The 12,139-nt window shown below is 40.5% G+C and overlaps 1 long non-coding RNA gene across 1 annotated transcript in view; it reads right to left on the bottom strand.

Annotated features, from left to right (window-relative positions):
- Nucleotides 1–404: 404 nt before the first annotated feature.
- The window catches only part of LOC119718929, a 34,801-nt gene continuing 23,066 nt past the window's right edge, over nucleotides 405–12,139 (bottom strand). The window contains exon 3 of the long non-coding RNA XR_005269864.1: nucleotides 405–502. This is a non-coding gene — a long non-coding RNA (uncharacterized LOC119718929). The remainder of the gene's footprint in view (nucleotides 503–12,139) is intronic.

Below are 12,139 nucleotides of genomic sequence, written 5' to 3'. Positions count from 1 at the left end.
CAAAAGGGGTGACAAATAGACTTCATACATTTAACCAGTTCGCACCAGATGACGTGTATACGTAAAGGTTTTGCAATATTCAGAACGGATGACGGATTAACAAGCAGCAAGCGAGGCCGGAAATATGAGTGTGCTGCCCGAGGGTGATGGCTTCAACCAGCTTGGCTTGAGGTCGAGTGAATTAATCCTGCGCCTTGTTCCGTTCTTGTTAAAATAATCCCGGCGCGAACTGGTCAAGAGGAGTAGAAAGTCGCACAAAATATAGTAACAATTCATGTCATGAACCCTTTAAGCATCAAAATCATCTCCTGTATTAGCGTATCTGCTTAGCATCACAATATCAAGGGAGCCGACCAAGTACTCTAAAAGGTCAAAAAGAAAAAAGGTTGAGCTTGTACTTACAACATGAAATCCTGCTCCCAGGAGGGCCAGCTTCCCTTCACAGCCACCGTGGTCGACTTGACATTCTGCAGCTTAAGGGTCACGTAGGAGTTGAATTTATCTGCCGGAGCGGAAAATCAGAGATGGCAGTTACATGTACAGATCCGATATGGGTCATGAAAAAGGTACGCAGCGCCGCGGATCCATATTACATGGGCTCATCAATTTTACATTAAGTGCAACTGGATGAGGCCGGTCTGGGGTTTTTAAAGGGACCGCCGCCAGGTTGATGTTAACAGCGGGGCCATGTACTATGCATCAACAGGAACATGTCTAGATTTGTTACCAATTTGAGCAATTCTACAAATGATGCACAGACAGCTCTGTATGCTTCAAGCATTAATGCCAATTCCATGATTCCTTCCGGGAGTCATTATTCCCTACAGTCAATAAATTGGATGCTGTAAGAGCTTGGGTTTCTCCCAAAGCATTTGTCCCGAAACTCTGATTCTAAGTTCAGTGTTGTTTCTTCTTGATTCTGGTTGCTGGTGTCGAGTCCCCCAAGTCTAACGAGACAGACGGTACCTCTGGCATGAAATCAAAAGTAACTGACAAACTTATTCTTGAAAAGCATACTTGGTTTAAAGATACCGGTAGTAATGGCACTAAACTCCATGTGAAATTATTCTTTTTGGCATGCTGTCATTTTGAAGAAACAATAAAAGAAGGCCATTTCCAAAGATGCGTCTTTATAGACGCACTTTTGGAAATTTCCGTTAGTAGTTCATTTTTAATTCAGCAAAGCCGTGAAATAAGTACATGCAAGCATTAACACGACACACGCGGGTGCACGCATGCTATAATTCGTCAGCATGCTATAATTCGTCAGTTCAGTGTGTGACATCCCGTAGCTGCAATCAACTGAATGAGAACGTGTCCCGGACGCAGATTTCGGGCGCAATTCAAAACATACCTCAGCAACTTATGTATTGAATTGAAATCCTAGAATTACCGGTATGTGTTCTCGGAATATACAGTATTCACTGAGCTAAAACTTCATCAGGTTAGTCGTTAAGCAGCCGACTTTAGATTGTGAGCACTTTTGTTGCTTCAAACGAAAACAATGCACAAATGACAAATGAAATGTATACTCTAAGTTTTACTCATTAGCACAAGTGTGTCATACATTGTAGTACACTGTATATCACTCCTTGAGGAAATTGTCTTACTCCGATAAAACTGTTTTACTAAAGTTAAGAATCCACACTTGCGATTGTATTCTCTGACTTAAACCATTGCGTCAAAAGCATTGTCATTAACGGTCCAATTGAGTGGATATGAAAAGACTAGCTGCATCATATCGTGGCCAGTTAATTAGGCTTAACTACATTTAAGGGAGTTTTTTTGATGCTCTTATGTAATCAAGCTTTGTGTAAAGGAAATTTGCATTGTGGCGTGTTTCTGTTTGTGTATCGCCACACCCGTACAACCAAGTCAATTTGTGTGTAGACTCCTTCACGTCAACATGGATAGTTCAGATGACGATTTGCTTCTGACTCAACTGCTTTTCGCAGTGACAGAGGAGAATGTTTCAAATGTATAGTAGTACAAATGCATTTAGGCCTATGCGTTAAAAAAAAGAATGCAATTTAACGTGTGATAAGTTTAATGAGATCTACACGGTTGTATATTTTTTAAAGTACAAGTTCAAAGTGTAGATTCGTAATTCAAAATCCACACTTTACTAAAGATTCGTCGTTCCGAATCCACACATTTTGAGCAGTGTTCAACAGATTCGTACATGTAGTACAGAATCCACACTGTTAACAATAGTGTGACATCTAGCAATGGTTTTCTTGACATTTAGGAGACTCATGTTGAGCTCCCCTACCAACTGACCAAACTGATCAATTCTTCTGTCGGTGTGAGTTGTTGTGCATTTCAGGGGCACTCTAAAAAAAACAACCAAAAAAAACATAAGCCTGGTAAATAACTAATTACAGACCACTTTTGATAATCTTGATTATCCCTTGCGATTGCCGCTGCTGCGTAATCTGTTCTTGGGCCGTTCATCGGTGACGAGGTATTGCTTTACGCTATACGAATCCCACCGCGGGCCAAATATTGTGCCCAGCCAAGCACAAACGGGAAGATCTTTTTTTGCCAATCCGCAGGCATCCGGGAGACGACATTTTGTGCTGTGTCCGTGGAAGGTTCGGAACGAGGGGGGGGGGGGTGGTTGTTGATAAAATTGCCAGCTAATACCTTGCACCCAATTTAATTACTGTCAGTCTGATCGGCTTAGGTAGGCCGGCATGTTACCAGGGTTCCCCTGTGGGGATGAAGGGGATGGTTATTATGGTTAATGCTGGCCCCTCCCATTTACTTAAACGAGACGGCAGCTCTGTGCCATTCCCATGAATAATTCACCATGCGCTGTACAGGTACATCAGCAGCATAGAAAGCTGATGAGTACATTGTATGAATCATGGAGAAAGATTACAGACAGTGCTGTACAGTACTTAAATTAACTTGTATAGATGTTCTCAATTGTGAGAATACTGACAGCCGAAGTGCACATTCATGAATGTGAACTCATTGTAATTTCTAGGCTGGTATTAAAGGTATGCATGTACCGGTACAACTAAAAAATTGAAAGTATAAAATTATTATGAAATACCTTACTTGACTGTAAGTAAATGCCTTACTTGACTGTAAGTAAATAATAGTCTTAAGTATTGTGTCAAATCGTTGCACCTGGAATGCTGTCATTTTCAAGAAAAGAGGAATTTTGTATCATTTACCAATGATGGTTCGGCCAACCATCATTTAAAAAAACAACAGCTTTTTAAAAATACTACCCCCAATTAACCAAATGTTAAAGTTAGTCCACATTTTGTCTGCAATTGGTAACATACCAGTGAATGATTTTCTAGTTGTTTTCGGGGAGGATGGGGGCCCTAATGTACTATTTATACACATGTACATTAGTACATGTATGTTCATGGTGCTACCACAATGACTTTCCACATTGCAAAGCTTCAAGTCTTAAATACGCATCCCTATGTCATGTATGTACATGTATATGTACACATTTCAAAAATAGGGTTGGTCGGTCGGAAAATCTTTATATTTTGCCAACTGTTTTGTGCTGATTGAATGACGTAATCAATCATGTTGTTCATGTACATGTACCGGTACCATGCTTATTGCAAGTTCTTACACTTGTCCAAGTCTATACAATCTGCAGCCCCATTATTTCCATTAATTACACGTATCTGCCTTCATTTCCGCTTTCTAATTCTCATCCGCATGACGGCTTTCATTCATCCTCATGCATTCTACTCATGGTCAGCCTAATTGCTCAGCTGGTCAGCGGTATCCAGAAGCCACATCGGTCATTTCCATCCGGTTCATTTGCGAGTTATTTGTCATCCACATCACTTCTTTAAAGCCGGAGTCCATCATTTGCAGCTATCCAAAAAGTAACTGGCATAATGATTGTTGAAAAACATACTTGGTTGAAAGATAGTAATGGGACTAAACTGTGAAATTATTCTTTCTGGAAAGCTGTCATTTTGAAGAAATCAACGAAAGAAGGCCTTTCCAACGGTGCGTCTTATAAAAGCACCGTTGGAAATTTCCATTAGTAGTTCGTTTTTTTTCATTCGGCGAAGCGCGCAAGCATTGACAAGACGCACACGTGCGTGGTTGCTATAATTCGTGGGATCGGTGCGCCACCTCGCATAGCTGCAATCGGTTCAGTAAGAACGTGTCTCGGACGCTGAATTCAAGCCCAATTTAAAACAAGATTCAGCAACTTTTGATTTGAAATCGAGATCCTAGAATGTTGTTTTTCTCTGAAGCTGAGCTGAAACTTAATCAGGTTAGTTGTTCAGCACCCTTCTTTAGATTTTGAGCACTTTTGTTGCTTCACACGAACAAAATGCACAAATTACAAATGATGGACTACATGTATACCTTTAAGGGGCAAATTTGTGACTTTCTGGGGGATCCAACGTTCACGTGTACAGAGCCACACTATGATCGCCCGATACATCTGTGCATGTAATTATGCAAACCAGCCAATCAGAGCTGCCTATGGAATTTTAAAGGGCCCATGTAATGTTACAATTTTTTTAATGCAATATTTGAAAATGCTCCTTTGTGTCTCACTAAATCTTATTTTCAAGTTTCATTTTGCCATTTTTATGGGCATTTTGGTGACTTTTTGGTTTTTATGCTAATGCAAATTTCCATATTCTTGAGCAAAAGTGTGATGTCATTTCAGGCAGAAACCTCAATGTTACAGCTATTTTAGCACCAACATTTGCCAGATTTTTGGATATTTTGCTGTCGTAAATTTTCTTTTCTTTGATGATTCGTTGTTGTCTCAGTACATGACGGTAAGCCAATGAGCAAAGTTTTCTCACAAATGTATTCAATGAGCAATTTTTTGTTGACAATTTGAAAAATTGAAAATTTGAAAAATGTAAAATTCCATCCTATCTAGAATCAGAGAACTTTGCTAAAGAGTTTCTATAAAACAGTCACTCCTCTGGGAAGTGAAGACATTTACCCCTACAGAAGATTTTTAAAAATATATTAAATCCATCAAACAAAAGAACAAATCGTTAGCCTGACCAGTTGATTTCCGCAGAGAGTTTAATCAATATAATGTGTCAAGTCTTCATCTTAAACCACAAGTGGGAGCACTTAACCCCTAATGAATTTTTTTTCTACCACAGCTCACCTCTAAAAAGAAGAGAGAAAAAAAAAGGTGCTTTGAAGATTGTGAAAAGGAACAAATGCGCTTCAGGGTTCCACAACCAATAAATTAATGCAGTCCCCAAAGGTGGGCAGATGAAGTTAAAGTGCGACCGCTGGACAGGCAGTGCGTGTACACGCTCTCACACATGCAATATGAACTCACTCCCCAAAGGATCCTTGCAGTTATAAGGTATAGCCATCTCAAAAAGGCTGACGACTGCCCATTATGTCTGCAGACAGGCGTCATTGGCCTAATCAACAATGATTGACATAATAAATAGCGGGCAGTCGTTGAAAAAACACTTAAGTATGTGTACCCCAAATGTAATCGAGCACTGGGGGAATTCTGAGGCTTTGTAAATTAAAACAGGTTTGAAAACATCGTTAATTATTTGTACTAGGTATGTTTAACTCAAGGAAGATTGCGTGAACGTACATGTACCGGTATGGTACCGGTATTAAATATTTTGGAAAATGTGATGGGCTCTTGACCAATAGGAATGGGTAAACTGTCTTTAAGGTATTTATGATTGTAAATTAAAGGTATAGTCCATCATTTGTAATTTGTACATTTTGTTCGTTTGAAGCAACAAAAGTGCTCAAAATCTAAAGAAGGATATTGAACAACTAACCTGATGAAGTTTCAGCTCAGCTTCAGCTGTATATTCCGACCGAGAAAAACAGCATTCTAGGATCTTGATTTCAAATCACAAGTTGCTGAATCGTGTTTTGAATTGGGCCTGAATTCAGCGTCCGAGACACGTTCTCAATGAGCCGATTGCAGCAACGTGATGTCGCGCACTGATCCGACCAATTATAGCAACCGCGCGAGCGTGTGCGTCGTGCCAATGCTTGCGGGCGCTTCGCTGCAAAACAAAACGAATTACTAATTTAAATTTCCTACGGTGCGTCTTAAGAAGCACCATTGGAAAGGTCTTCTTTTGTTGATTTTTTTCAAAATGACAGCTTTCCAGAAAGAATAATTTCACAGGGAGTTTAGTCCCCTTACTATATTTCAACCAAGTATGTGTTTCAACAAGAATTACGCCAGTTACTTTTTGGATAGCTGCAAATGATGGACTCCAGCTTTAAACCATCACCTTATTTGAGTTGTGTCAGTAGAACTGTGTATGTATGTACTGGTATGGTGTACTAAACAGTCCTACGTGTACATGTACCGGTACCGTATACAGCTTTCAATGGCAGAATGTACATACATTGTATTGTTGTGCATCCCTCCACTCCTGCATTCCGGTTTCCGCTGGGCGAGTAACTCGATTACTCGCAAGTAGTTTAAATGCTACTTATTGTTCTACTCGTGCTTTTCATCTAATTGAGTACTTGTCCTGGAGCGAGTAGAAGCATGGAGCTATGTTTATAGCTCCATGTTACAGTAGAAGCAAGTACTCACGAGTAGCAATGTAGGGTTTAGGGTTCACGGCTTAATACGTCCCCTGCAAACAGGGAATCACTCCCTCCACCTCTCTCTCCCTAGGATTCCATTCAAGTACAGGGTAAATGACCAAAAATGTCGCACGGTAGAAATCAGTGCTTAAGAATGTGGTGTGACTTGCACGCTGTTTGCTTGTAAGTTATTTCACTTCGTACTATTGAGCCATTTTTCTGCTTTTATGGGAATTTCGTTAACTACTCGCGAGTAATCGACTACTCACAAGTAATTTCGTTGTTAGTACTCGAGTAGAAAAATCCACTTCTCGCCTAGGCCTAATATTCCGGTTGTCAATTACACTTGTTTAACGGCATTCCACAAAAAGTATATTCCACGAATAATCCATGAATCGCCAGGCGGATTTTGAGAATAAGTGCATGCAATACAATCCCATTTTTAAAAAAATTGGGGGGGGGGGGGACCTACAATGACAAACATTGAAAGATATCCTTTTTTACAAATAAACTCAGGGCAGAAAAATGTAAGCGGATTAAAAAAATAAAAATTTGGAATCATGCTGCACCGAGGATAAGATAAGAAATACGTGTGTAGAGGGATGCTTGTTCAGAACAACTAGCATGGTTAACTTGGCCAAGCAGAACTTTTGCTTATTGATCCACAGACCATTTACAATGCATGGTACATTAGAGGACACATACGGGTACCGTACATTGTACATGTATGTGTATGTAATGTAGTTGTCATACATTGTACATTTTTTGCACGCATGTACGCACACACCCGGTACGTGTACCGGTACATGTCTTTTGTCCTCCCACACAAATACACACTTCGCGCCATTTGAGTCTGGTTCCGCTAGCCTCCCAATTTATTTCCACAAATAGTCAAGCACTCCGAAGATAAATCGTGCGTGTTTGTGGATCAATGAAGACAATCTATTTTTGGCTTTCTCTTTTGACATATTTTCATTTTTCTTACTAGTTCTAACCATTTTAAGGAAGACCCCAGCACACCGAGGATTTGATTAATCCACCCTTTTAAAAGATTTCAGAAAACGCATGCGCGGCACGCATATAGGGTCGCCTCATTTGAATATTTTGCTGGTCCCAGAGTGACAGCCTTGTGTCCTCTTTGTACCCACCTGACTGACTGACTGATTGATTGTCACTTGTGTCTTAGACTGGTTGGAAGCAGGGTGACCCTAAGGTCATGGACAAATTCTGCTAAATGCAATTCAAAAATCTGTCAGATTCATCAAAAATCTGCCAAATTCCCCAGAATTACTCGAAATACACTATACACCTAAAATCACATGCAGATGTCGTAGTATTGCCTTAATTAAGGTTCAAATTACTTATAAACAATCTATAGTAACATAAAGATGTTATCAAATTGCGTAAATTTCAGGCTAAACGCGGTTGCGTCAAGACAAAGTCCGGTTCCCAGTGAACCGCAGCACCTACCGGTAGAGCAGCCAACCTGTCCTATTATGCAAGGGTTTGTTTGAAAAGGTTGAAGCGTTTTTAAACAAATATACCTTTTTTTTTCTAATTTGTTATGTTTTTCTGTCAAATATCCATGTTTGCAGAATTCTGCCAGAAATCGGCCAAAAAATCCATTCTCTCAAATTTTCTGTCAAACTCGTTTTTTTAACAAAAAAATCTGTTAAAGTTAGCCCGAAAATTGGCTAAAACGGTCACCCTGGTTAGAAGCCGGGCAGTGCTACCAGGACTACCCCATAACACAAATGGACGGGCTAAATCCGGGCCACTGTGTAGACCTGGTGTAGCGTGAATATCCGACTCCATGAAATGTGGACTCATTGGTAGTATTGCGCACGCGTGAGTACAATACTATGCTATTTTTAGGATCATTTCGGGAGAGTGACCTGTCACGTGCGAGGGATTAACCAATAATAGGGAAATAGGGGTCCGATTTTCATAGGAGTCGGATTTTCATGTGACACTGGGCCCAATTTCATGGCAGTGCTAAGCACACAATTTTCTGCTAACAGAGCTTCCGCCGACTTCATGGAGACTGTAAGCAGTAAGCACAGCAAAAGGCACGCTTAACCCCAGAGGCAACAGTTGCTTAAATCAGTGACGTAGCAACAGAAATCTCCAATTTACACGTAAGCAATGCACTTTGCATTCAACTTTTGACAGGTGCGCCATGCAGTTGCAGCTGGCGTGTGTAAACTTGACCGCCGAGTTTCGAATATTCTAATATTCGGTCAAATTCAATATTGAATAGTTAAAAAATAATTAATTTGCTAATGGACTGCCCAACATCTGTGTGTTCCGTACACGTACGTACCGGTACTGTACATTGTACGTACTTAGTGCAACATGTATGCAAACCAATACGCATATGTGCAGTGTGTTCCGCACATAGTGTGGTATATCAAATTACTAGAGCACTGAATCGGTACAAAGTGATGCCTGCTGGGCGCATCCATGTTTGTGCAAAAACCTATGGAAAACTTGAAATTTTGTACGGCTTTTGTACGGCTATTTGCACATCTCCTTTTGTATTCTATACAGGTACGTTAGCGAAGCTGATACGCCCAAAATCTAAATGCACAATCACTAAATGAGCGTTTCATTTTGCTCTGCGCAAACAACGCAAACACGTGCGTGTATCCGCTGAAGATGATTTTGGCCATGACACTTTTGAACCGTCATGATGCACTTAAGTTGTTTGCCTATGTTGTACTTGCGCGTTGCATTCAGAGTACACTTTCAAATTTCAGCACTCAGGACGGCTTCAAAGCGTCTCCGCGCGTAAGAATGAGGAGTTAGCGCTCTAGTAATTTAATATAGCTGTACGGTCCGGGCACTTTTACATTTAAATCCCCAGTAGTGTCCCCTCCCCCGTGCTCCTCAGAAAATTATGTTGTCCATGTTCCGCCATATCCGCCTTTGTCTATTTGCCAAATACACCCCCCGGTAGGAACGTGACTGACGCACTCTAATCGAGCATTATAACATTTCTACTTGTGCTGCTCCCATTGTAAATTGAATGTAAACAGCATTTCAAGTATTTGTTCCTTTCACCACAACTCTGTACTGGGTACTACAGTACGTACCGTGCACAAACTATACAGTACTGGTAATAGAGTACACACATTTGCAGCTATATTTTTCCATCCATTTGGTCTGAAAACAGTAGTTAACAGAACCCAGTAACAAGTACCATAGATGAGGTTTTTTAACAACTTGGTCACCTTATCTTTCTTATTTCTTCGGTTCCTGTCTGTTGGCTCATTAGCTAATGCAAAGATTATACAGAACCCCCTTTGGATGATGAGTTACAGCTTGCTAAAATGGGTGCAGTGCACGTTCCGGTACGTTCATTCAGAATCAGCGTTTGAAATCATATCAATACCGGTATGTTTGAAATCAGAAACTTGTAAAAGTTGGATTTCAAGAACATGTACATTGTACAATATCAAAAATTGTCTGTCAAAAAAGCCAACCGCTTATCAATTTTAAAAGACAGATATCAACATTTTTTTGGGGGGGGGGGCTTATCATCCTTAAGGTAGGTTCATACTTCATGCGAATGTAAATGGGATGCGAATTTGATGTCATGACGCATTCGCCGCGAAATGTGCCGAAGTTGAATCGTGTTCAACTTTGGCAAATTCGCAGCGCGAAAACTTGCCCTGTCACAAACTCGCGTTCGCTTTCGCACCGAGCATGAAACGGCCTTTACTCACAGCAATAGCTGAATTGTGAAGGACGCAGCTAACTGTATAAAGTGGTCAAGCCGAGGCATGTAATGCATTCATTCATGCTGTGTATGTATTTGTGTCATAAAATTCCCATTGGTGTCAGTTGTGATGTTCAGAGATTAAATTTCTACACGGAAACTGATAAGAGATCACTGAATGCACGAAGACTACAATTGTGGGCAGCTTTCTTGAAACAGTGTCACAGCAAAGTCTCTTTGTACATCACTCATAAATGTTCTTTATTTTTTTTTTGCATCCACTTGTTTGAAATTTAAGCCAGTTGTGAACAACCCCTTTAATGTCCAGCTTCTGAAAACAGGTTGCCATATTATGGCCACGCTATGGGAGATGCGGCTTACTAATGTTTTTCAGTTTCTGGTCCCTCTTCGTCGATTCGGCTTTTTCTTCCTCCCGGCGACACAAACGGTGTTTCGGCTTGCCGCGTGCCGAGAGCAACGCATCGCGCATACTAACGAGACTGATGTCAATGCAGAGTGTAAACCGACCCACAAAAAAGGGGGGGGGTACTCTGAAGAGGGTTGAGAGAATGAAGGACGTGTATTACCGGCCGCGGCACGGCACCGCGTGAGAATACACATCAAGTCCAATTATGCTGATGCAATTTGCCGTGAAGGGTTTGCTTCCTTTTGCATGATAAACATTTTGAGATAATATTCAAACCTCTCTGCTCTTGTGCGTATGCATTTGTTGGCCATTGTTGCTTGGCAGTGGCCATGACTGATTTGATTCGCTGAGGCCACCTCAATTAAACCTGACAGAGAAATAACAATTCAGTGTCTGGACATATGCACGATCAACTTTCCTTGCCGTTCCAATGAATCATTTTATCACCATGCATTTTGTATTTCAACAACATCTACAGTGTACATGTACATGTACAGGTACCATGCGTACACACATGAGCCAAGCAAATCCGATTACGACCAATTTAAACTGATTAAATATGGACAGTACATTGTACATGTGTACATGTAGCTTAATTGACCAAACAAATTTTCAAACGAGATAAAAATGAAAACAGAACAGATAAATTGCCAATAAAAACCAACTAGCTTTCATTAAAAAATAAGTCAGTCCACCTTGTTGAGAGCAAAAAGTCAATTAGGATAAACAATAGAGTACGGTACATGTACATGTACATGTAAGTATTGTAAGCCAATCGTCAACGTAAAATTACAAAACTATGAATGCTGTAAGTGAGATTTGCCCAAAACAATTGTGAATCAGTTCTCATATTATTGGTGGATTTTTCTTGCGGTGCATGTGCCTTGTACATGTGATATACACAATGTACATGTACCTTATCAACTAGAAGCTGACATAATTGCCTCAAAAATTCCAACACCCTGGCATACATATTTTTGTTTGTTTGTTTGTTAGGGGTGTTTGTTTGTTTTTCAGACAACCTACCGGTACTGCCAAATAAGAATGTTGCAAACTCACTTCATCTGTTTTTCCAGACACCTGTTATTGTTTGTTTTTCTAGGGGTTGATACGTATATGTAGCGTAAGGACTTGGTTGATGCAATCTTAGAATTGATTAAAAAATTTAACACATACGGCTACTGGTAACCAGCGAATACCTGATAGTGACTACATTGTATGGTAGAAAACTAGGATTGGTTCAAGATACATGTAAGTTTGTCCAATTTTGGTTTTAACCATAACTTGGCACTCGAATTTGCTCTAAAATGGATGATGTGACATCCAGTACCCAATGTGTAACTAAGGATCTGTACAGGGGCATGCCCCCCAAAACTGAGGGCTACTCCCTTTGCACCCCCCCCCCCCCCAACTCAGAATTCAGGGAATGCAAAATG

This window comes from Patiria miniata, unplaced genomic scaffold, assembly GCF_015706575.1.
Source record: "Patiria miniata isolate m_02_andy unplaced genomic scaffold, ASM1570657v1 HiC_scaffold_7, whole genome shotgun sequence".
NCBI lineage: Eukaryota > Metazoa > Echinodermata > Asteroidea > Valvatida > Asterinidae > Patiria > Patiria miniata.
This window is presented reverse-complemented; position numbering and strand designations above follow the sequence as displayed.